This window comes from Panthera onca, chromosome B2, assembly GCF_046562875.1.
Source record: "Panthera onca isolate mPanOnc1 chromosome B2, mPanOnc1 haplotype 2, whole genome shotgun sequence".
Classification (NCBI taxonomy): Eukaryota; Metazoa; Chordata; class Mammalia; order Carnivora; family Felidae; genus Panthera; species Panthera onca.
Window position 1 is genome coordinate 39,868,244 of NC_138343.1, and position 24,882 is coordinate 39,893,125.

At 39.3% G+C, this 24,882-nt stretch overlaps 1 protein-coding gene across 4 annotated transcripts in view; it reads right to left on the reverse strand.

Annotated features, from left to right (window-relative positions):
• The window catches only part of USP49 (ubiquitin specific peptidase 49), an 82,945-nt gene that overhangs the window by 43,176 nt on the left and 14,887 nt on the right, over positions 1-24,882 (reverse strand). For all 4 annotated transcript variants that reach the window (XR_013555622.2, XR_013555621.2, XM_060615497.3 and 1 more), the window contains exon 2: positions 15,419-15,492. The gene's annotated coding sequence lies outside the window, so the exon portion shown is untranslated. The remainder of the gene's footprint in view (positions 1-15,418; positions 15,493-24,882) is intronic.

The following is a 24,882-nucleotide window of genomic DNA, read 5'->3' on the forward strand; positions in this document are numbered from 1 at the left end:
TCCCTCCTCTCTCCCATTCCCTCTGCCCCTCTTCCATTTGCCTCCGCATGCTCTCTCCCTCACCCTCTCTCTTAAAAAAAAAAAAAAAAAAAAGGAAAGTATTCTGACACATGGTACAATATGGATGAACCTTGAGGAAGGACTATGGCTAAATGAGATAAGCCAGTCACAAAAAAGACAAATACTGTATGGTTCCATTTATATGAAATACCTAAACTAAACTAGTCAAACTTATAGAAACAGAAAATACAATGGTGATTAGCAGGGGCTGGGGAGAGGGGGGAAAGGGGAGTTGTCCTTTAATGGGTACAGTGTTTGAGAAATGCAAGATGAAAAAGTTCTGGAGATCTGTTTAACTAGTAAATATAGTTAACACTAACCAATTGTACACTTAAAAGTAGTTAAGATGGTAAATTTCACATAATTTTTTTACCTCATCAAAAAAAAAAAAAAAAGCACTAAAATGTTTGTTCAACACAAACAAGACTCAACACTTCAGAGTTCACAATCTCATGCAGAAGATAAGAAATAAACACATGGAACCTAGATAGGTAAGGGCATCTTGGTAAGGTTGCCAAGGCAAACACTAAACACTTTACTAAGAAGCAAGGTAAACTGCAGTTCAACTAGTATTTACCTGAACATGCTTCCAATTGATATGATTGATGCCATCATTTGGGAGGTCACTCTACCCCAAGATAACTTCTTAACCCAACAGGATCTATACCTACCAGTCCAGACGAATGAATTCCCTAACCACTAATCTTCAGACTAATAATCTCACTGAGCAGGGTAAAATTCCTATTTGTTTTGTTCATGGAACACTGTTCTTTATTAGATCCTATCTCACCAATGTTCCTGGTATGAACTGCCCTTTCTGTAATGGTGATGATTGCAGATGGTAGTTTGGGTTGGGGTGCGTGTGTGTGCAAGTGTGTATTTTATAGATCTGTGAAATTTTAAAAATCTGAGAACTACTAAAACAGTGGTTACTTTAGCAGATAAAGCCTTCTTAGAACATAGCCTTGAAGAGCCTTTTAACCTTATGATTCTGATTCTCCATGTCACAATTCGCTAGAGAAGGGCTTCTCATAGTAATTGCCAGCACCGGTGTTGGGTTCTTATGCTATAGTTTTCTTTTGGAGAGCATTATTTCCTCACTAAAGTGCTTTTATTATAATTTCGGCTTCCTACAACTCTGTAAAATAGTTACGGTAGGTATTTTTAACGTATCATGAGAGGCAATATAGCATAGTGGTTAAAAGGTCAAGCCATACTGCCTGGCTTGGAATTCTAGCTCTGTCCTTACGTGTTGTATATGGCCTTGGGCAAATCATCTCTTTGGGCCTCAATTTCCTTATCCATAATATGAGAACAATAACAGTTTCTACTTCATAGTGTTGTTGTAAGGATTAAACGAGTTAGCACATGTAAAATGCGTACAGCAGTGCTGGGCATATAGTTAGACTCTAGAAATGAGTGTCAACATACAGAGTAATCCTGTGACTTGCTCCAGATCAGAAGCTGACACTGCCAACAAAGGGAGGACTGTGACTAGCTTGCTCTCTGCTCAGATCTTGCCACCTGGCTCCCATAAACTCCCCTTTCCCATTGGTCAAATGTTATTAAGTTAATGTAGAGGTTACTTTGGGGCAAATTATTACTCTGGGTTCTTATTACTCAGCTCTTCAAGTAAAATAGAACTAGTTAGTCCCTCAAAATCTGATCCTGCCATTTGATCGCTGTAAGTTTGTTTACAATTTAAAACTACCTTCATTCTGACCCCTTTATCCCTGCGCAAATTGAAGCCTGACACACTTATGGCTTTAAGAACTTGTAATATTGGGGCGCCTGGGTGGCTCAGTCGGTTAAGTGTCCAACTCTTGGTTTCAGTTCAGGGTATGATCTCATGGTTTGTTCGAAACCCACATCAGACTCTGCACTGATGGTGTGGAGCTTCCTTGAGGTTCTCTCTCTTCCTCTCTCTCTCTCTCTGCCCCTCCTGTACTCTGTCTCTCTCTCTCTCTCAAAATAAATAAATAAACTTAAAAAAAATTTTAAAAGAGGCACCTGGGTGACTCAGTCAGTTGAGCGTCCGACTCTTGATTTCGGCTCAGATCATGATCTCATGGTTTGTGGATTCAAGCCCTGCATCGGGCTCCTTGCTGACAGTGGGGAGCCTGCTTGGGATCCTCTCTTTCCCTCTCTCTCTGCCCCTCCCCTGTGCACACTCTCTCTCTCAAAATAAATAAATAAACTAAAATTTTTTTTAAAAAACTTGTAGTATTAATAAGCTCTGCCACTTTCAGCAGGCTTTCTCTCAAGCATGCTTTCTAAAATTCTCTGCTCTGCATTCCTAAGTAGCTGATGTGTGATGAGCTGAACAGAGATAATTCTAGCAGAATAGGAAAAAGAAACACTTTGAAGACACATAAAGCAGAACTTCAAATGATATAGCACCACTGGGAACTCACAGAAATCACAGTGACAGATAAACCTAGGGAGCACGGATGAGCACCTGGAATGGTTCTTTCTGAAGAGAGGAGAGCAGGTGCAAATTGTGCCAAACTCAGTACATGGAGTCTGCAGCTATAGATCCCGGACCAGTACAGGCAGCTGGTGGGGACCCGCTGGGAGATAGCAATTACTGGTCAGCGGCTGTCATCTTCAGCTACAAAGGCTAACGTGTGTGGCTCCCTACATCTGCATTCTTCAACTGGTTATTTATCTCAGTGCTAAAATAACAGTTGGCCTTGAAGCATATTTACCCATCTGCCTAAAAAATAAAAATAGAATCGTATACAAAGGGAACACACACAAAGGGCTTAATAAAATTTGTATTGAGCCACCTGACAGGTTATCTCTTTTCAGTCCTCTTCATACCTCACTATAGAAAAGTCTCTTAAAATCGGAGAACCTGACTTAGATAAGTTTTTATGAAGTCTGGAAGCAGGAGTTTTTGGTTTTTGTTTCTTAACTTTGAGTAGCCATGCTTCCTCCATAGGGCCATGTGCATCAGGAGTAGATGACTTCAGCACTAGCTCCAGAGGTGGGCCCTGAGAAGTCTCAGCCAATTCTCAGGGACCATTACTCCCTGGCAATGGTCACTAGTCCAACAGTGGGCCTGTGGCCTGGGCTTGCCGATGAAACTGAATGAAAGGCATGGTCCACACATAGAGAAGAGGTATTATCTCAGTGTAGGCATCTATTGGTTGTCTCACATTGGCTGAGATTTTCCTGGGTTTTTTTTTTTGTATGCTAAATAATTATATATTCTACCCTGGACATTTTTAATATTATGAGACTCTGCACCTTATTAAAATCCTATGGAAAATGTTGATATTTTTATTTTAGTAGGCAATCGACCTGCTTGCATTCAGGTCCCAAGTTCCAACCAACCTGCTGTGGGTGTGATTTAAATGTCAGTTCCACATTTGAAGACTTTGCAAAGCTATTCAGATATGTCTGGCATGAGCACAACCCAGTGGCCAGTCTAGGGCCTGAACAGTGATTCATCTCAGAGCTCAATACTCAGAAGTTTTTGGTGTGCTGTTTGGGAACAGATCCACGCATGTGCCGTTTGGGGGTGAGCCCAGGAGTTCACAAACAACCTTGTGGGGTTGCTTTCCTGAGCTCCTCCCTCTCCATTGTGTCCTGGGTACTTTTCAGTTCCTTGGAGCTCCCCTTTCCTGTCTTCCAGCCAGAAGCCTGGGGCTATTGTTATCTCATTCTCCCACATAATTTGGGAGCTAGGCAGCAGGAAGAGAGAGAAAGAAAAAAAGTAATGGGTGTTCACCCCACCTTTTTAGGACTACAGCTTCTCCAACGGAGAGAAAGTTTCCCCTCCTTTAGAGCTTTAGGCATCTGTAAGCCCCCACTGATGTCACTGCCAGCACCAACACAAGATTGCCTGGGGGTTGGGGCATGAGAGAATGCAGAGAAATTTTTTAAAGGGGGCAGTTTCTACCACTCTCTCTGAGTGCACGGAGTCTCCTTTTCCACTCAAGTCAGAACCAGAGGGTTTATCCTGGAGCTCTCTCTGTTATTGCCAGGTGCCTACTTCCAGGTTTGGGCTGCATGGAATCCAGGCCAAGGAACACTAGAAATTTAAAAAAAGGGAAACTCCCACCTGGATGGTGGTACTTCAAATCCTGGTCTTTTCTAATCTACCTGCTACTACTGACTTTTCAGAGTCCTTGAATTGTTATTCCATGTGTTCTACCAAGATTTTTAGCTGCGTACGGTGGGAGAGACTGGAGAGTGTGCTTACGCTCTGTCTTATCTAGAAATGGAGCTCTCATGGCACCTGGGTGGCTCAGTCAATTAAGCGTCCAACTCTTGATTTCAGCTCAGGTCATGATCTCACAGTTAGTGGGTTTGAGCCCAGCATTGGGCTCTGCGCTGACTTCACAGAGGCTGCTTGGGATTCTCCCTCTCTCTCTGCCACCCTCCCTCCCACTAGCGCTCTCTCTCAAAATAAATAAAGAAAAGAAAAGAAAAGAAAAGAAAAGAAAAGAAAAGAAAGAAAGAAAGAAAGAAAGAAAGAAAGAAAGAAAGAAAGAAAGAAATGGCACTCTCCAGGGGCAAATATTTTCTAATAAGTAGTCACATATTATTTTAATGTGCTTGATAAAAGAAGAGAAAACCCATAACTCCATGAATATTTTTAAGGTGAGTAGGCTTTTAATTAGAAAAAAAAAGTAATTTGGCTTACAGAAAAATATTAAGTAACTCTACAAATTTTACCCGTATGTGACAAAAATCATAACAGTGGTATACAAATGCCGTAAGTTTGAGAAATGCTATTCTACAGGATAGAAGCCACTTTATTTTTAACGCTACTTCCATATAGTTCTATTTGTACGATAGTATTATTAATTTTAATTATGAATTGATATAAAATAAACTACATGTGAACCTGTGTATACTACTTGCCTTCTGTTAACTGACCCTGTAGTTGTTTCCTTCTGGCTATTACAGTCTACAGAATACTGAGAAAGAACAAGGAAGGTCACTCAGGGACCTGTAAACACAACTTTCCTTAGGAAGATGGGTCTGAGGGACTTGGAAAGGACAGAAGTAGGAGTGTTACAAACAGATTAGGCAGCAAATGAGAACTCCATGGATCCAGAAGTTCTCCTCTTCTTTTTGAAATCTGCCTCACTCAGCCCAAAGCTTAAGGAATCCTTCCCTGGTCTCCCCATCATACCTTCCTCACACCCAATATTATGGCATGCCTCCCTGGGGTCCCTGATTTCCTTTGTCCACCTTATTAGATTTTGAAGTCCTCGAGACCTGGCACAATGACCATGTCATTGTCCTCTTTGTAACTCAGGCATCACACAGAGTTATGCAGATCATCAGTAAATGAGGATTCAAGGAATGGATGCACCTCCTAAAACCATGTTTAGAACAGACACAGAATCATAATGACTCTTCTCTCAGTAGAAGCAGTTGCAATACTATTGAACTAGGTTAATGTCAACTAGGAATTTGGCAGATATGTTAACGACTGCAAGAACAAAACGCAAATGGGATGTGTGTGTCTATGTATCTAGGATGTGGTAATGTGTCGGGGGGCAGTTTTCAGTACCCTCCTGAAGCATTCTCCTGGCTGCTGAACAGTCAAGTCTGTCCCTAATTAGAGAACTACCAAAACCAAAGGAAAATCCATTCTATGATGAGAGACTTTTTCCCTTCATAATGGGTATAATCAATATTACCTCTTTCCCAATGTTGTAATAAAAAAGAGATTTGCATGATAATAGGTATCTAAGCTTATCTGCTCCAGCTGCTTTATTCTCTTAAATGAAGTCAAAATATTCATGTTACGAGATTACTGTGTTCCCTATCTCTTTCCTCCTTACCACTACCCATATCCAGTCGATCCCCAAATTTTACTGATTCTTCCATTTGAATCTTGATTCTATTTCCCTCCATCACAATTTCACAATGACCAGTAAGGCTATCTCTCTGGCCCAGCTCCCATTATTCTCCTGCTCACATATTCCTCTCCAGCCACTGGCTGTTCCTCCAACATACCAGATACTCCCCGATTCCAAGACTCATGCAATTCTGTTTCTGCTGCTTCAAATGCTCTTCCCTCAGGTAAGTCCACATGGCTTTCTTCTTCATGTCATTCAGATATGTGCTCAAATGTTACCTTCTCAGTGAAGCCTTCACTCATCACTTGATATAAAAAATTATTCCCAGGGCACCTGGGTGTCCCAGCCAGTAAAGCCTCTGACTCTTGATTTTGGCTCAGGTCATGATCTCACAGTTCATGAGATGGGACCCCGCATTGGGCTCCACACTGACAGCGCGGAGCCTGCTTGGGATTCTCTCTCTCCCCCTCTCTCTGCCCCTCCTCCAACTCATTCTCTCCCTCTCTCAAACTAAATAAACAAACAAACATTAAAAAAAAAATTGTTCCCCACATAACACTCCCTTATCCTTATCCTCCTTCCTGATTTATCTTCCTCCCTGGCAATTACCACTATGTAAGCATAGTATATATTTACGTATTTATTGTCTTTCTCCCACTAGAGTGTAAGCTCCATGAGGGCAGGGAGTTCTGACTATTTTGGCCATTGCTGACTCCCAAGAGCCTGGAACAGCACCCACCAAAAACAGGTGCTCAGTAATCATTTTCTCAAAGAATGGACAAGACTACTTCCATCTCCATTGCCTCGAATCTAATTCAAACCACCATCAGTTCTAGCCCACAATACTGTAACTGCTTTTCTTTTTATCCAAGATGTTATTTTTAAGTAATGTCTATCCCAACATGGGGCTCAGATCCATGACCCCAAGATTAAGAGTTGCAGCTCTTCAGACTAAGCCAGGCTGGCACCCCTGAAACTGCTTTTCAACAGGCTTTCCTGAATTCAGCCTAAAACCCAAATATGTCATTCTCACTGACTTGGGGATAAAGCCCCAAAACTCCTTGCTATGGCCCATCAAGTCTCTCATAGTCTGGTCCTGAACCTCTCTAGCCCATCCCACTTTCCTCACACCACAGCTTTGCTCCCACTGTTCTAAATTATTTTTAGTTCCCCTATGGAACAGCTTGCTCTCACCTCTAGGCCTTTGCACAAGCTGCTCCCTCCCCTAGAACATTTTCATCATTGTTCTGGCTACCCACTGCTTCCTTGGTCTGGCTCTTACTTATCCTTCCTCTGGGGAGCCTTCCAACACTAGCTAATCGTTCCATTTATGGAAGATTCTTATGAATTAGTGGGCCTAAGCAATGATCATCAAAAGCTACCAATATCACCCAGGAAAGATAACCAGACATTATGTACCTCATGATGGAAATATATACGAACACTCACAAGCATTTCTTCCTCGAAAATAGAAACTGGGGGCACCTGGGGGCTCAGTGGGGTAAGGGTCTGACTCTTGGTTTTGGCTCAGGTCATGATCTTGCAGTTTCGTGAGTTTGAGAACCCCATCAGGCTCTGTGCTGGCAACGTGGAACCTGCTTGGGATTCTCTCTTTCTCTCTCTCTCTCTCTGTTCCTCTCCTACTCATACTCTTTCTCTCTCTCTCTCTCAAAATAAATACATAAACTTAAAAAAAAAAAAAAAGAACCTGAATCTAATTAGTCTCTGGATTTAACTACTAATTTACAGACAACATAATAAACAACCTAATAATGGTTAACTGACACTGGGATATAGTCACCAATATTCAGGCTGAAGAAAGTTCTATAGGACAAATGATTTCAAATAGGACAAATCGATTTCAAGGAAAAAGAGTGGGGGGAGGCAAGAGACAGAGACAGATACTCTCAGTTAATTGCAATGTCTGAACTTTACTTGGATCCTGACTCAAACGAGCAAACTATTTTAAAAAATGAAATATTGGGGAGATTTGAACATTGGCTAATAGATATTTGGTGACATTAAGGAATTACTGTCAATATTTACATGCATGATAATTATTGTGGTTAGGTTTATAAAAATAATTCTTCTCTTTTAGAGGCACATGATAAACTATTTATAGATGAAATAATACAATGTTTAAGATTTGTTTCAAAATAATCCAGGACTAAGGTAAGGAAGGGGGAAGGGGTATAGATAAGGTTTGAAATTTTCTATAATATAATTTTTTTAGTTCTGGAAAGCAAGGTTCATTTTAAGTTTAGCAAAGGAGGGGCACCTGGCTGACTCTGTCAGTAGAGCGTAATACTCTTGATCTTGGGGTGGTGAGTCCGAGCCCCATCTTGGGGGTAGAGTTTTTTAAAAAAATGTTTAGCAAAGGACAACTGGAGTCCTATTTTTTCTTATTAATTTTATACACTTAAAAAAATAAAATTAGGGGTACCTGGGTGGCTCAGTTGGTTAAGCCTCTTGATTTCAGCTCAGGTCATGATCTCCTGCTTCATGGGACTGAGTCCCGCGACGGGCTCCATGTTAACAGCGGGATTCTCTCTTTCCCTCTCTCTCTGCCCCTCCCCCACTTGTACTCTGTCTCTCTCGAAAGTAAATAAAGTTAAAAAAAATAATAAAACTAATATGTGTACAGAATATAAAAACTGCAAGAGTAAATCTCTCTGGTTTGCCTGTTGCCTCTCTAGAGGTAACTACTGTTAACTGCGCATTCTTCTGGAGCACATTTCCAGGAATATTTTATGCATTTAGAAACCTAATTTTTAACATAAATCAAACTTTATCATACATCTTATTCTACATCTTTTTTTTTTTTTAAACTTAACATACCTTGGACATTTTCCCATATATCTGGCTTTACCTCACTCTTTTTAAAGTCTATATCATATTCTATGATATGGACTGCATAATCCCATTTAACTAATTCCTCTACAAATGAAGAATTATGCTATCCTCAGTGTTTTATTGTTACAAACAATGCACCATGGGTATTCTTTGGCATCTATCATGAGACACTTATGCAAGGGTGTCTATGAGATAATTTGCAGAAGATGAATTGCTGTATCAAGGGATATATGCATTTAAATTTTTGGATAGATATCATCGAGCTGCCCTCCAAGAAGGTTGCACTGATTTATACTCCCTCCCTCACTTCCCATCAGTAGTAATTGAAAATGCGTTTCCCTAGTACTGAGGATTGACACATCTTTAAATAATTTTCAATCTCACATATATATGTGTGTGTGTGTGTGTGTGTGTGTGTGTGTGTATTTTGTTTGTGTGCCTTTAATTATGGTGACTATTGATCTTTCTTCTCTTTATGTGAATTGTCCATTCCTGTCTTTTACATTGGGTTCTTCATTCTTTAGAACTGACTTGTAAAAACACTTTGTGTGTTAATAAAATCAGAGTACATGCTTCCAAAAAGGAAAAAAAAAAAAAGGCCCTCAAATTACAAATTTAAAAATACTAAAGATTAGCTTAAAACATGAATATATATTACCTACCAAGAAATCATGTGACTGAGTGAAGTCAACTTTCTGTAATAGTATATGATATGATTACAAGGCATTCAGATAAATGTCAAAAAACAAAGAAAGGAATACAGAAGACGTATCAGATATTCATATCTCTAAGAAACCATGACATTCACAGGTAATTATTGTTCAAATTTACTAATTTCCACTTGCACTTCTTCCCACCAGACCTCAGGCCTAGATGTGGTACTCCTATTCACCTGACTTGAAAACCTGACATTCTCTTTAACACCTCATTCATGTCACAGTTAAGTCAGGTTACCAACGCCTACTAATTTGTATTCAGAAATGAGAGTATAAGACTGAGGGCTAAGTTCTTTGTTACAGTAGCTCATTTAAGAGAATGGAATCAAATGCACCCCACACCCCCAAGGTTCTTAAACCTAATTACCTTCCTCATTGCTACTGCTACTCTCTCCCCCTCAGTCTAGGCTCTTAACACTGCAGGCCTGTGTTATTACTACTTCAAGTGCTAGTTGACCTTGATGCCTATCTTTTTAGATCTACCATATCTCTTAACTATTATCACTGTATTAAACAAAAACAGCATTTTTACCCTATACTATATTCCCTTGCTTAAAAAATCCACAACGGTTGGGGTGCTTGGCTGGCTCAATCGGTAGAACATGCAACTCTTGATTTTGGAGTCATGAGTTCAAGCCCCACACCACATTGGGCATAGAGCTCACATAAAAAACAAACAAAACCCACAATAATTATCTATCTAATATCCAATAGATAGTTGATACACAGAAAGCATATTTATTTTAAAAAACCCATCTCAAACACGGCATTACCTTTTACTAGGCCTGTAACTTTAAATTTGTTTCCATATTCATTAAAATGAGGTATGATATCTATATGCCTCAGAGTGGATGTCGATGATTGAATGAAATAATTTATGTGACAGTGCCTAGCATATAGGAGGTGCTCAAAAAATACCAGGTGAATAGCACTAATGTGAATGAATATTCTAACCTCAATAACATTTGAACGGATTTTTAAATGAGAGAAAAGACCAAGTGTCTAACACAACTCCTGGGATGTTGCATGTACTTGATAATATATGTTACAACTTGGGCTTCCAGTAAAGCATGGAAGAATGAATACATGTTTATCTCCTTTCCTCTCAAAATCCCATCAAAATCCCAGTAAAGGGCAATAAATGGCATAAATTCATAGGGACACAAAGAGTGGCAAATGACAGAACAGTACATGAGAGATATCACAACTTCGGAATCTGGAAAGTAAACAGAGGAATGGAAAGTTGTAACAGACAAGGGCATGCTAAAATTTAAATGCTGCCCACATCAGGGTGAACAAACAAGCAAGTGGGTCAGAACTTCAGAACCTGGGAAGGCCCAGGAATTAGAGACTCCATGTATCTCTGAAGGTAGAGGTAAGGTGTGGGATTTAAGGGATTTAAAAGAACAAAAAAAGAGGTTGGTTGGGCATCTTTGAAATGATCCCTTACAGTTTCCCCCATCTCTGCCCTAAGCAGCCAAGTGGCTATGTCTTTCCCACTCTGGCAGAAGACTGGGATTTTATGTGAACCCTAGACATTCTGGTCTTTAGTATACCAGGCATGGCTAGAAATGGGCACCTGGCAGGTAGCAATGCTAAATAGACAACAGCCATTTGGTGCATTCTGATTAAGGTCACAATGCCACCCAATTGGAAGAAAAAAAAAAAAAAAGAGCTTCTATTCAAGTGTATCCTAAAATTAAAATAATCTTTAGAGGCAATTTTTGGTCATTCATATTTTGAATGTCAGTTTCTTTTTCCATTAATATTCGAATGGTATTCCTAGTTGTCTGCATTTAGAAATGACTGAAGTCAGTGAGTGATATGATAGACATCCAGCCAGTGAGCAGAGTCTGATGGCCGCATTAGTTAACCTTCAAGTCATTATTAAGTGACTCAATCTAATGAGCCAAGTAATCTCTTTCTGTATAAAAGTCTATTAAACAAATTACAGGGTCCTGGGAGCAACTCACCAGGCAAGGAAAATCTCACGGATGTATGAACATTTTTCTTCAAATAATGAAAAACAATTAGAATAAATTTAACATCGGTTGGTATTGAATTTTTTTAAGTTAAATTTCTTGACAAAAGCGGCGCCAACTTGAAAACAAAACAAGATTAAAACAGCCACAACAGGGGTGATGAGATAGGCTACCTTTATTGCTCCATGTATGATTTGAAAAATCCCAAACCACTTGGTACCTGTTTTTTTTTTTATAATAAAAAATAAAATCACAACATGTCAAGCAGTTTCCACTCTATCCTTAGCAGTCAGTCACTGAGAAACAACAGTCATTGTTCAAGACCCACAGCAGCCATCACCAACTCTGAGACTCCCCTGAAGAGGGGGCTGTGCCTAGACCAAAGGACTCCAAGGCTGGAATGGAAGCTCCATGAGGGTAGAGGCATTTTTGTTTTTATTTTGTGCGCTGACTTATTTCCGGCCCCTAGAACATGACTGGAACATAGTAGATGCTCAGTTAATATTGTCAAGTAAAAGGCTGTCCTCAAAGGTCCTTTTGGTTGCTCCCACATTCCAATTGTGGCACATATCAGAGGGGTCATTGGCAAGGTTGGACAGTATTCCCACTTCAAATCAAGCCCTCCTTTCTCCAGATTTCTCCAGACTATAATCTGGAATATACCCTCTAGCACAATTATGAAAAAGGAGCAGAAGTTTCATTTCTCTAGACCAGGGGCACAGCCTCAGTCTATCAGGATGTCACTAGAATGTATAGGGAAATGTTGTGTGGTGGGCACCACCTGTGACCACCCATAATCCATTCAATCACTAGACAGGGCACCATGACTTTCTGGTTCACACTGGGCTCATTTTTATGTTCTAACATAGAAATAAACCTTAGTCCTTCTCACTGCAAATGTAGAGAAGAGTAGCCTTATTTTACATTCCACAAGTCTTTCCTGGATTAAGGAAGACAGCTATGCTCCTATCTGTTTCTGTATTCAGTTGGTTATTCATCACATAGCCTTTGGAAAACTCCACTACATACTTGCAAGCAAATAATGTTTTAGTACTGTCATGAACATAGTTTTGACTCCTGAAAGAGTCTCAGGGACCCCTAAACGACTCTTAAAGACACTGTTGTAAAAGGTATGTATACTAACAGCCATGACTGATCAACATGTGGAAGGGATTCAAACAGGAAATGGAGTTAAAAAAGATAAAGAGGATGGGACACCTGGGTGGCTCAGTCCGTTAAAGCAGCCAACTCTTGGTTTCCATTCAGGTCATGATGTCACGGTTCATGAGACTGAGCCCCACACTGGGCTCTGAGCTGACAGTGCAGAGCCTGCTTAGGATTCTCTCTCTCCCTCTCTCTCTCTCTCTGCCCCTCCCCTGCTTGTGTGTACGCTCTCTCTCTCAAAATAAATAAAACAAACATAAAAAAAAAAAAAAGGAGACAGGAAAACATCACTGACTACATATGATCACACTTTACAAGAAAGCCAAAACATTTTATCAGTGTTGTTATTATTGTAAATGTTCCTTACCCTTTGTACTTTACCATATTTCAACAGGAAATGAACTGCTATGTGAGGAAAAGCCAATATTTCTCCCTGACAAGACAGACCTCAGAAAACCCACATACTCTAACTCCTTACAGTTCCTATACAAATATTGATTGTTAATGTATATTTACTGTTTAGACCATCACTTCTAAGTGACATTCTAATTATAAGACACATAAATCACCTTTCTCCTGCCTTGCCTTTTCTTGCACAACTTTCTGGTGTCATTCAAATATTATTTAACAGAACAAAAGAACAATTTCCAATCACTAATCAGCTCCAAAATGCTGTATGGTTCAATCTTTCTGAGTGCCCGTTTCTACAAATAGCAGCTAAATGGCAATCTACAAAAGCAACTCACTCTAATCCCTTTTAAACATGTACATATCGGTCCTTAGCCAGGTGCAAGTGATTTTCTATCTACTACATACGATTCAGAAAAAAGCAAAACAGCTGTATTCATTTAAGTATGGTCCAAGACAAATAATTATTTACAGATTATCTTCTCACACCATCCTTTTCCCCATACTTAAGAAGATACATGATTTCAAATTTTCCTTCCCACAGTCATGCAAAAACAGATTAGCTACGGTGACTTTTTCAGGAAATATTTGGCTCTGTTGTCTCACTTAAATTTATACCCACCTTAACAAACCTAAACTACAAACAAACCTAAACTCATAGAGTTTATAAAGTAGACCAGCAGTTGCAAGCTCTGGAACAGACGATCTAGGTTTGAATCCTAAAGATGCCACTGGCAATGTGACTTTGGACAAGTTACTTAATCTGTGCCTCAGTTCCTTCAACTTTTAAAATAAAGATAACAGCAGTATCTCCTCATAAGTACCTGATGGGGTTAAATGAGATAATGAAGAAATAGGTAAACACTTAAAACAGTGCCTAACATGGAAAAAAGTACTTAGTAAATGGTAACTCTGTTTTTATATATTAGTCTTCTGAAATAGAGCAGACAGAACAGTCCATAACAATCTAATAGAGCCCCAGAACAATACAGGAGGAAAATATTAAGGAGAGATGACTATCTTAGTGTCCTTCCTTCTTAAAAATAGGTAATTGTCTGCACTACCTAAGAAAGTGCTGACAAGCCATGGAAAAGATATCAAAGACATTTTCATAATTATTATAATTCTGTGAAACAAGAAAAAAACCTCAAAAAGACTTGTCCCTCAAAATAGACTGGAAGAGTCTCAACAGAAAATTTGACATACCTATCTAGAAACAAGAGAATCATGCATTCTGCTTTAAAACAGATACTTCTGTGGGCAAGATAAAACTATCACAGCCAGAAGGTAGTTTTATGCATGTGTCCCTGTAAGCATCATGTACACCATGAGATATGCAATAAGAGCCGAAGGTATCTAATTCTATTCTCACATACAGTCTAGCAGCATACTTGGAGGGAACTGAAGCTTGAAACCAAAAAGAACACTTTCATGAAAAATTTTAAAAATCCATGCCACCATGGTTAACCTTACCATAAGATGGCTTAACTCCTGCAGTGTATCAGAAAAAGATTCATCTGTGGAAGGCTGGTACATAAAAAGGCTAACTGAGATACAGAGGAAAATTATAGCTAACGCTTTTACTGAACATTTACTATGTTCCAGGCATTATTCCAAGTGTTTTAGATGTATCATCTAATTAATCCTCAACATCACGATTAAACAGGAATTTTACTGTCCCCACTTACACCCAATGAATTGAGGCACAGAAAAATTAAGTTGCCCAAATGTCAAATTAATGATAGCTAGTCAAAATCAGTTTGGCTTCTAAACCCAAGTTTTCAATCATTAGGCAAAATAGAAGGTTGCACATATACATATCATACACTCATATACCCTGGGGGGTGGGGGTGGGGGGCTAAGGTTTAGGAAGAGGATTTTGGTTATCTATGACATTTGAATTATTGACAATAAGAATGTATGGACTTTATGATTAAAAAAATTTATCTCTCATAAATTAGCCACACATTTTAATGGGCTTTCCGTGGAATTCTACTGACATAATGTGCACGTGCCTAAATGAACAGGATGGCCACAGTGAGCCTAACATCATAGTGGCTGGCAGTATTTGGAAAATGAGAAGGGGTGGTTAATACCCTTGATAGGTCGTGACGTATGTGGTCTCTATCTAGCCACCAGTAAGCTTCAAGACCCACCCTAGACTTGTTTTTTAGTATGGTTGCTGATCTATAGGTCCTACTTTTGTCTTCAAATATGGTTATGTCCCCTCATAGCTTAAGTCAGCTTATAGTACTGAAAAATTCACAACAGTAAGAAGGAAAGAGATGGTAAAAGTTCAGAATGGGGTTAAGACAAATATAGGGACTGATCACTCACCCTAATGGTATACCAACCTTGACCACTTACTACAGATTGGCCATACATAATACTATTACAGTTTTTTTCTTACCCATTAAACAAGTTTTTTCCATCTTCTTCCATATTATTCCACAGCCATTGATTAGGTTTCCTCTTCTCTATTACCTATGGGGGAAATAATACATAAGGCTGGGTTAATATACAGCAAGAGAGAAAAAAGCAATTTCTTGAATTTTATTTATAAATTCAAAATAAAAAGGATCAGTACCTATGATATATGACTACATGGAGTTTAGGTTTAAAAACTCAATGAAACTTGGGGTGCCTGGGTGGCTTAGTCGGCTGAGTGACCGACTTCAGCTCAGGTCATGATCTCACAGTTTGTGAGTTCGAGCCCTGCGTCGGGCTCTGTGCTGACAGCTCAGAGCCTGGAGCCTGCTTCGGATTCTGTGTCTGCCTCTCTCTCTGCCCCTCCCCCACTCATGCTCGGTCTCTCTGTCTCAGAAATAAATAAACATTAAAAAAATTAAAAAAAAAACTCAGTAAAACAGCTATTAATCTGAGGAGTAATGACCTCAATAATTATGATGATGATCTTGAAAACTGGGAAATTATAAGTTGGCTTAATTCTGAAAACTATTAATAAGACTCCAAATGTTCAAATATTTTCCATGTAGATTCTACTTATAGCATTTAAACTGCTGCAATATCCTTTTTTTTCAATATTTATTCATTTTTGAAGAGAGAGAGAGAGAGAGAGACAGAGCACAAGTGGGGGAGGGGTAGAGAGACAGGGAGACAGAATCTGAAGCAGCTTCCAGGCTCCGAGCTGTCAGCACAGAGCCCAACGTGGGACTCGAACTCACAAACCGTGAGATCGTGACCTGAGCTCAAGTCGGACGCTTAACCAACTGAGCCACCCAGGTGCCCCTAAACTACTGCAATATACTTTTGAGTGGGAAGAGTGGAATTACAGATACATAAAATAAATCGCTACAGTAGGAACAAACTAACAGAAGACATCCTTTTAAATGGTCATTAAAAATAAAGTCCCTAACAAACGAATTTCAAGCTTACCTCCTAGTGAAACTTGCTGAGTTCTCAGGTTTTCTGGCATTATGCAAGGCAAGAGTACAGGATGCAGAGTAACAGAGACCAGTTATCATCATGATGTCCACTTACTAGTACAAGACCTTATGCAAGTTTCTTAATTTGTCTGAGCCTGTCTTCTCATATACTTCACAGCACTGGTATAGGGACTAAATGAGAATGTAGGTAAAATGCTAGGTCACTACCTAGCACATAGCTGATGATCAATAAAGATTTAGCTTCCTTCCTTTATCTTTCTACCTTTAGAGCAATTTTCAGGGCTTGAGAAGGAGAAAATCCATCTTGAAAACCTTACCTTATTTTTATTCCATCAAGTAGTAACAATAACAATGATGATGATAATGAGGAGGAGGAGGAGAGCTGCCCACGGCAGGTATGTAGCCTTTAATGTGTGCCACTCATCTAAGCACTCTCGCACATATTAACTCATTCACTTCTCACAACAACTATGACTTAAGTATTATCTTTATTCCCATTTCACAGACATTGAAACTGAGGCACAAATAAGTTCCACAGTTACTTAGGGGCAAAGCTAGGATTCAAAATCAGGCTTCTGCTCTTATGAAATACTAGCACCAAGGACTAACATCCAAATGAGACCAGCAATGCCCTTCCTTGAAGAGCTCTCTAATATTAATGTGGTCAGACAGGTAATGTTCAGATGGCTTACCAAGTAGAATAGATTCATATTCTAGGTAATTAAAGTTAACTAACATATAAAATAAATATAACTAAATATTAAATATAACTAAGATTTAATATACAAACTATACTATATATAGCTTATATTTTAAAATATAATTTGTATATTATGTATCTCAAAATGTTTTTAATATGTATTTTATAACATATTTTCTAAAGTTTAGAAAGTTCATCAAGAGAATATTAATAAATTTAAATCTGAAAAAAAATCTAACCAAGATTATGCCTTTCTTGGCAAGGTCAGTTACGTGGTACATTCCAAAATACAAACATTCATTATCCTATCTATACTTGTCTGTAACTATCTTCCCCTGTAAACTCCTGCAGGACAACAATAGTACCTTTTCTTACTTATTGTGAACATCAGTAATGTCTAAAACTGTGCCTAGTATTTACGAGATGCTCAATAAATACTGATGAAAGAACAAACACGCTGGATATTAAACAAAGAAAACTTTTTTCTTTTTTTTAATGTTTATTTATTTTTGAGAGAGAGAGGGAGAGAGACAGTGCGAGTGGGGGAGGGGCACAGAGAGAGAGGGAGACAAAGAATCTGAAGCAGGATCCAGGCTCTGAGCTGGCAGCACAGAGCCCAATGTAGGGCTCGAACTCACGAACTGCGAGATTATGACCTGAGCCGACGTCGGATGCTCAACCAACTGAGCCACCTAGGAGCCCCAAAGAGAATTTTCAAATCCATCTGTCATTTCTATTCACATTCTAAGGCACCAACGCTCTAGGCCTACTTCCAACCACCCATCCACTCTATGATTTTAGTACCAGCAAGGCCTTGCTGGATTTAAGTGCTTTCTTTGACCTGGTCCCATTTTTGGCCTATTCCAATCTATAAGCTCATATAGCAAAATGTTTTACTACAAAAAGTCTCAAGTATACAATTAATTAATCAGAAGACTCATGCAAGAATGCATGCATGCAACAGATTGTTACAGCACTCTATGGTTTTCAAGGTGCTTCCAAGCATACCTCTCAGGTGCCTGAAGACAATGCTGAGAGCAGACAAGACAGGTGTGATAAGCCAGGAAGCTACATCTAATGTTGATTGTTTTGAAGTGGAAACGTATTTTCACTGTTACTGCTGAAGAGCCAATGGCTTAGAACCTGAGTTAGATGCTTTCTCTGTAATTTTAAGTCAATTTCATAAGTAACTTTTTAAATTATGAATGATCAATCATATCTAATCAAAATAAAAATAAGCCAAAAGCCTTAGGAGATACAAAGGCAGACTAAACTCACACAATAAGGAAAAATTTTACATTCATCCACCACTAAATAGAGAAACCTCATGGAAAATTATAAGAACACCATAATTAAATGTCTCTTGGATGCCAAATTAGGAAGTCTGGGTTTGACTGGCAGGAAGAGAGAAAGCTAGGCTGAATATCAGCAAGCCTAGATTTCAGTCCACACTCTATTACTAAAGAGTTTTGTGATCTCCAGGCCCACTCAAATTTGAAATTCCACAATTTGTACATGTCGCCCAGAGTAAATAATCATGTAAAAAGAAACATTTAACACTACATTTCAGAGCACAGTATGCATAGCATGAACAAAAGCTTCAAGATCTGTTGATTTTACTGTTCTAAGTTATTAGTTGCCATGGGTTTCACCCATTAATGGCTCTAATGGTTTACGTTCGAGTTTAGGATCTCCGCACAGAAACTGCAAAACAGATTTATGATTTTCTGTGAAATACAAGAGGTGCCAGGACTGACCTTACACACTCTGACCATGATTCAGAATAATCTAGGTGGGGCCACCTGGGTGGCTCAGTTAAGTGTCCAACTCTTGATTTCAGCTCAGGTCATCATCTCACAGTTCATGAGTTCAAGCCCCACGTTGGGATTCTCCCTTTTCCTTCTGCTCCTCCCCAACTCAAGCTTGCTCTCTCTCAAAGTAAGTAAGCTTAAAAAAAAAAAAAGAATAATCTAGGTGGTAAAATCTAAGTTCACTTGCCAAATGAGTTGATTTCTTACAAACTGTTTATTAAAGTGCTTTTTCGGGACACCTGGGTGGCTCAGTCCAACTCCTCATCTTGGCTCAGGTCATGATCTCATAATTCGTGATATCAAGCCCAGCATTGGGCTCTGTGCTGACAGCATGGAGTCTGTTTGGGACTCTCTCTCTCTCTCTCTCTCTCTCTCTCTCTCTCCCTCCCTCCCTCCCTCCCTCCCCCTTTCCCTCTCTCTCTGCTCCTCCCCTGCTCTCTCTCTCTTTCCCTCTCAAAATAAATATATAAACTAAAAAGAAAATGTTTTTTCACCATTAAACAGAAATATGGTCCATGAGTTTATGAGGCTATGTTATACAGTGTACATGGGATATCAACCTAGACTATGAACTTTCTGAGAAGAGGTCGTTTCTCATTCTAGTGTCCTATTGACTTAATATATACTGTTGGTTGCATGAACTGCTGATAGAGGACCTCCTCTTTTAAACTGGCCTTGATCTCAAATTTTACTTCTTAGGCAATGTGCTTTCTAACATTTACAAAGTATTTTCAACTAAAAACTTCATATGGCATTTGCCACTGTAAGCCATAACTTTTCTCATCTCTACATATGCACGTTTGTTTTAGAATAAAACGCTGCGCATTGTTTCAGCCTTCTGAAATAAAAATATATTGGGACCAATACAATGATGTATAAGAGATCCAGAGTGTCAAGCGACACATTAGAAAGATGGTCAAGTGACACATTAGAATTTTTTCCCCCTAGCTCAGGTCACGATCTCGTGGTCCGTGAGTTCGAGCCCCGCGTCGGGCTCTGGGCTGATGGCTCAGAGCCTGGAGCCTGCTTCCGATTCTGTGTCTCCCTCTCTCTCTGCCCCTCCCCTGTTCATACTCTGTCTCTCTCTGTCCCAAAAATAAATAAACGTTAAAAAAAAAAAATTAAAAAAAAAAAAAAAAGATTTTTTTCCCCCTAAATTCCTGTGTGGTGGTTAGAATCAAAAAAGTTCTAGAAGTTTACCTGTGTTGATTGACTTCCATATCTAATAAGACACTAGATGGGTCTGTTTATTCATAAGGGGCATGAGAACACAGGAGACTGCAAGAGCCTTAGCAAATCCTCGTATTAGCAGTGTGACCCTGGGCAGTTCACTGATGTCTTGGGAATCTCTACAGTCTCCCGTGTGAATAGATATAACATCAGCTCTACTCCCTTCCAAGGGTGCTGCATCAATCAGGCAAGAAAACGTGTGTGGAAGTGCACTGTAAACTGACAAGAGCTGCACATGGGTTAGGTCTTCTTTCCTTTGCTACCAGAAATAGCAGAGACTTTAGATCATTATTGTGGTGAGAAGAGACAGTGATATTTGAACATTTCAGGTGTTTGGGGGGGACATGCTAGGATAAAAGAACCTGATCTTTCATGTGGAGCGCAAGAATCCTAAAATGTATTTGGTATCTGCATCTTTTAGTTAAATAACATCCTGGTCTTACCTACCAACTTATAGGGATTAAAGGGCATAAGATAGCCACACTGGGGATTTCTTCTCACCAAAAAATAAAATGACTTATTTTATTATTTTAAAAAATTTTTTAATGTTTATTTTTGAGAGAGAGAACAAGAGACTGAGCATGAGCAGGGGAGGGGCAGAGAGAGAGGGAGACACAGAATCCGAGGCAGGCTCCAGGCTCTGGGCTGTTAGCACAGAGCCCGACACGGGGCTTGAACCCACGAACCACAAGATCAAGACCTGAGCTGAAGTTGGATGCTTAACCTACGGAGCCACCCAGGCGCCCCCCAATATAAAAGGACTTAAAAGCAATAGCATAGTATACTTGCATTCTCCCCAGCCATCCAAGATAAATACATGCAAACAAAAGCAATACCAGATCCCATTTAGTGTGCAGAGAAGCAGTGACAGCCACAAAAACAGCCTTCCATAGAGCACACACCGGAATTGGTATTTCATCACTGTGCTTAAATCTAATGCTGCTTTTATACTCCCCACATATAATAAATACTATTAATTGGTAGAGTTCAGCCTGCCAGCATACATTCAAACCATTTTAAAAACATTAGTTGTCATTACCAAGCACGTTTTATAAATACCATACAACAATTTTGTCAGCACAGAGCAGCAATTTTAATGGGAAGAGAACATTTATGAACATTTATTATACTCCTACTAGGTACCGTGCTGTGTGAGGTGTTTTCGCATATATTTGTGCAGTTAATTCTCACAAATGAGGTAGGTGTCAGTGGCACTTTACAGATGAAGAATGGACACTCAAATTGGTTATTAAATGACTAGTCCAGGATCACACAGCAAAAAAAAAAAAAAAAAAAAAGCAGTACTTAGGCCCCAAGATAATTAGTGCAATTCAGTAACTCTACATCAGTGGCAAAGAACATGAAGTTTAATTAAGTAAAGTTTTGTGCCATGGTAAAATTTAGTTGGCAGTTACCAATATCCTGAGACACTTTACATATCTTGTTCAAGAAGAGACTGAACTGTAAATATGCATTCCTTCCGTAGAAACAGTTTCTGATTTAAAATTTTAAACATAAAGACTTAGCACTGCAGGCTGGCTCAGTCAGTAGAACATGAGACTCTTGATTTTTGGGGTCATGAGTTGAAGCCCCACATTGGGTGCAGAGCTTACTTAAAAAAAAAAAAAAGGCATCACTGCAGCTAGTTCTTTTCAGAGACAACTCTGCAAAGGAAATATAAATTCACTAGAGTCAATAACTGTTTTGTAAAGAAGCTATCTCTTGGCAATCATATCAAAATAAGTGCCAAAAATTACTTACAAACGTGAAAACATTTTAAGAATTTTGAATATTAGAAAAATGCTTCCTATAATCACAGCTCTTAAAATCTCTTAAAAGCTAACTCTAACCTACATATCACTATCTGCTATACTATACAGTGATATTGTTAGTTTTCTCTGAAAATTCCCGTTAAAAAATCAGGTATTTATAAGGGCTCAGTTGGTTGAGCGTCCAACTTCCACTCAGGTCATGATCTCGCGGTCAGTGAGTTCAAGCCCCACATCGGGCTCTGTGCTGACAGCTCAGAACACGGAGCGTGCTTTGGGTTCTGTGTCTCCCTCTCTCTCTGATTCTCCCCCGCTCAAGCTCTGTGTGTCTCTCTCCTTCAAAGATAAATAAACATTAAAAAAAAATTAAAAAAAACAACAGGTATTTATAAAATAAACATTTTAGAAGGGCTCTAAAATGGACAGTACTAATGATACAAAAAGACTTAGGACTATATATCTGTACCAAACAATGAGATGTTAGGAGTGTTTGGACAAGAACCAAAACCCTGTAGAGCTTTCCAACTAAATGGTTCTAGCAAAAGCCTGATGGCTACATTGTTATCTGGTTATAGTATTCCAAGATACAAAACAAACCTAGATTTTAAAAATATAAAACTGTATCAAGTTATAAAACACCACCCTAATTAGGTGCTGTGGTTAAGAAAGCAGGTTTGGGGACCACCTGGGTGGCTCAGTTGGTTAAGTGTCCAACTTCGGTTCAGGTCATGATCTGGCAGTTCATGAGTTTGAGCCTCACATCTGGCTCTGTGCTGTCAGTACTGAGCCTGCTTCAGATCCTGTCCACACCCTCTCTCTGCCCCCATTCTCCATCTCTCAAAAATAAACATTTAATAATAAGCAAAAATAAATAAAACACACATGTAAAAGAAATTAAGGCCTCTCATTACTGAGATAATTTGTTTCTAAGTTTAGAATTTAAAACATAATAAAAAAGGGTATCTGGGTGGCTCAGTCAGTTCAGCGTCAGACTCTTGATTTCCGCTCAGATCATGATCTCATGGTTTGTGAGATTGAACCCCTTGACGGGCTCTGTGCTGACAGCACAGAGCCTGCTTGGGATTCTCTCCCTCCCTATCTTTCTGCCCTTCCCCACTGGCGCTAGCTCAAGTGTGTGTGCTCTCTCACAAAATAAGTAAATAAATATTTTTTTTAAAACCATAGAAAAAGAAGCAAAATCCTAACATTCTTGATAGCAGTCAGGGTGGTGATTAACCTGGGGTGGGGTATAAGGGAGGATCAGACAGGGAACTTTTACACTTATAGGATGGTTATCCTGGCTTTTGTTTCACTGGTCTTTATTTTATGTTTATTTTTTTAATGTTTATTTATTTTTGAGAGAGGCAGAGTGCGAGCAGGGGAGGAGCAGAGAGAGAGAGGGAAACACAGAATTGGAAGCAGGATCCAGGCTCCGGGCTGTCAGCACAGAGCCTGAAATGGGGCTTGAACTCTCGGACCATGATATCATGACCTGAGCCAAAGTCAGATGCTTAACCGACTGAGCCATCCAGGTGTCTTGGTCTTTAAAATGTACATGATGTTTTGGGGCATCTGGCTGGCTCAATCAGTAGAACATGAAACTCTTGAGCCCCACTGGGTAGAGAGATCACTTAAAAATGAAAACTTGGGGTGCGTGGGTGGCTCAGTTGGTTAAGTGTCCGACTTTGACTCAGGTCATGATCTCCTGGTCTGTGGATTCGAGCCCTGTGTCAGGCTCTCTGCTGTCAGCATGGAGCCCACTTCATATCCTCTGTCTCCGTCTCCCTGCCCCCCCCCCCCATTCTCTCTCTCTCACAAAAATAAACACGAAAAATAAAAGAAAATAAATATAAAATCTTTTTAAAAATCTTTTAAAAATATAACAAAATGTATGTCCTAAAATATATCTCACATATATAATATTTCACAATAAATAAATTATACAAAATAAGTTTAAACATTTCGAAAGTATAATGAGAAAGCACATTTTAATCTTAGAAAAGGGGGAGAGGAAAAAAACAAAAAATAAAATAAATGCTGTATCATTCTAAGTGTTCTAGATTACTTCAGATTATGTATGCAACAGCTCAGCTCAGTTATGGAAACATTTCCAAAAGACTCCATTCAACCGTATGAGACGTTATTTTTCTTTGTGGGTTAGTTCTTACGAAGGGTATTGTTGATTCCCTGGGAGCACGTCTTTATGATCATAAAACCTGGAGGTTGTAAGGAATGTCAGAAGGCTTCTCTTACAACATGTTCACTTTCCACACAAGGGAACGTTAGACCCCTTCACTTCCAAATAACAGGTTTCCCCACTCTGCTCCCAGCTGTTACAGCTAGCCACCAACGTGACACAAAGGGGCAGATCCTGTTTTCTCAATTACTTTGAAACAGTGACTAGAGAAAAGGTGAATTTATACCAACCATCAGGAATCTAGACCTAATATGTACCCCAACAGATGCCAGTACCTACAGAGGAGCCTGGTGCCTCAGTCAAAGAAGGCATTCTGGAAACATGTGCGTAAGTGAATTTAGTCATAAGAACAAAGCAGCGGTTCTGCCCCAAATATTTTACATATAAAAGAAAATCACCAAAGAATTCTATGTCATCATATAATGAATTCAGTAGTGTGCTGTGGGCAAATGTACAGAATACAGGAGGGAATAGGGAAATAAGACAAAAGATTAATGTTGCACGGGGTAAAATGGAGACAGAGGTCTTAGAGGAGAAGAACTGGGAATTAAATTTTGAAAAGCTGATAAAGAAAGCATTCTAGGATTTCTCCAAAGAAACCTGTTGATCTTTTTACACCTGCTTCCCTTTTCCACATTACTGTCAAATTTTAACAGACATATCCACATTCCCCCTCAAAGAACTTTTGGAACCCACTGAGAATGGAACAGTAGGAAGAAAGAAAAGAAACCTTTTTAAATGTTTAATATAAATTCTTCAA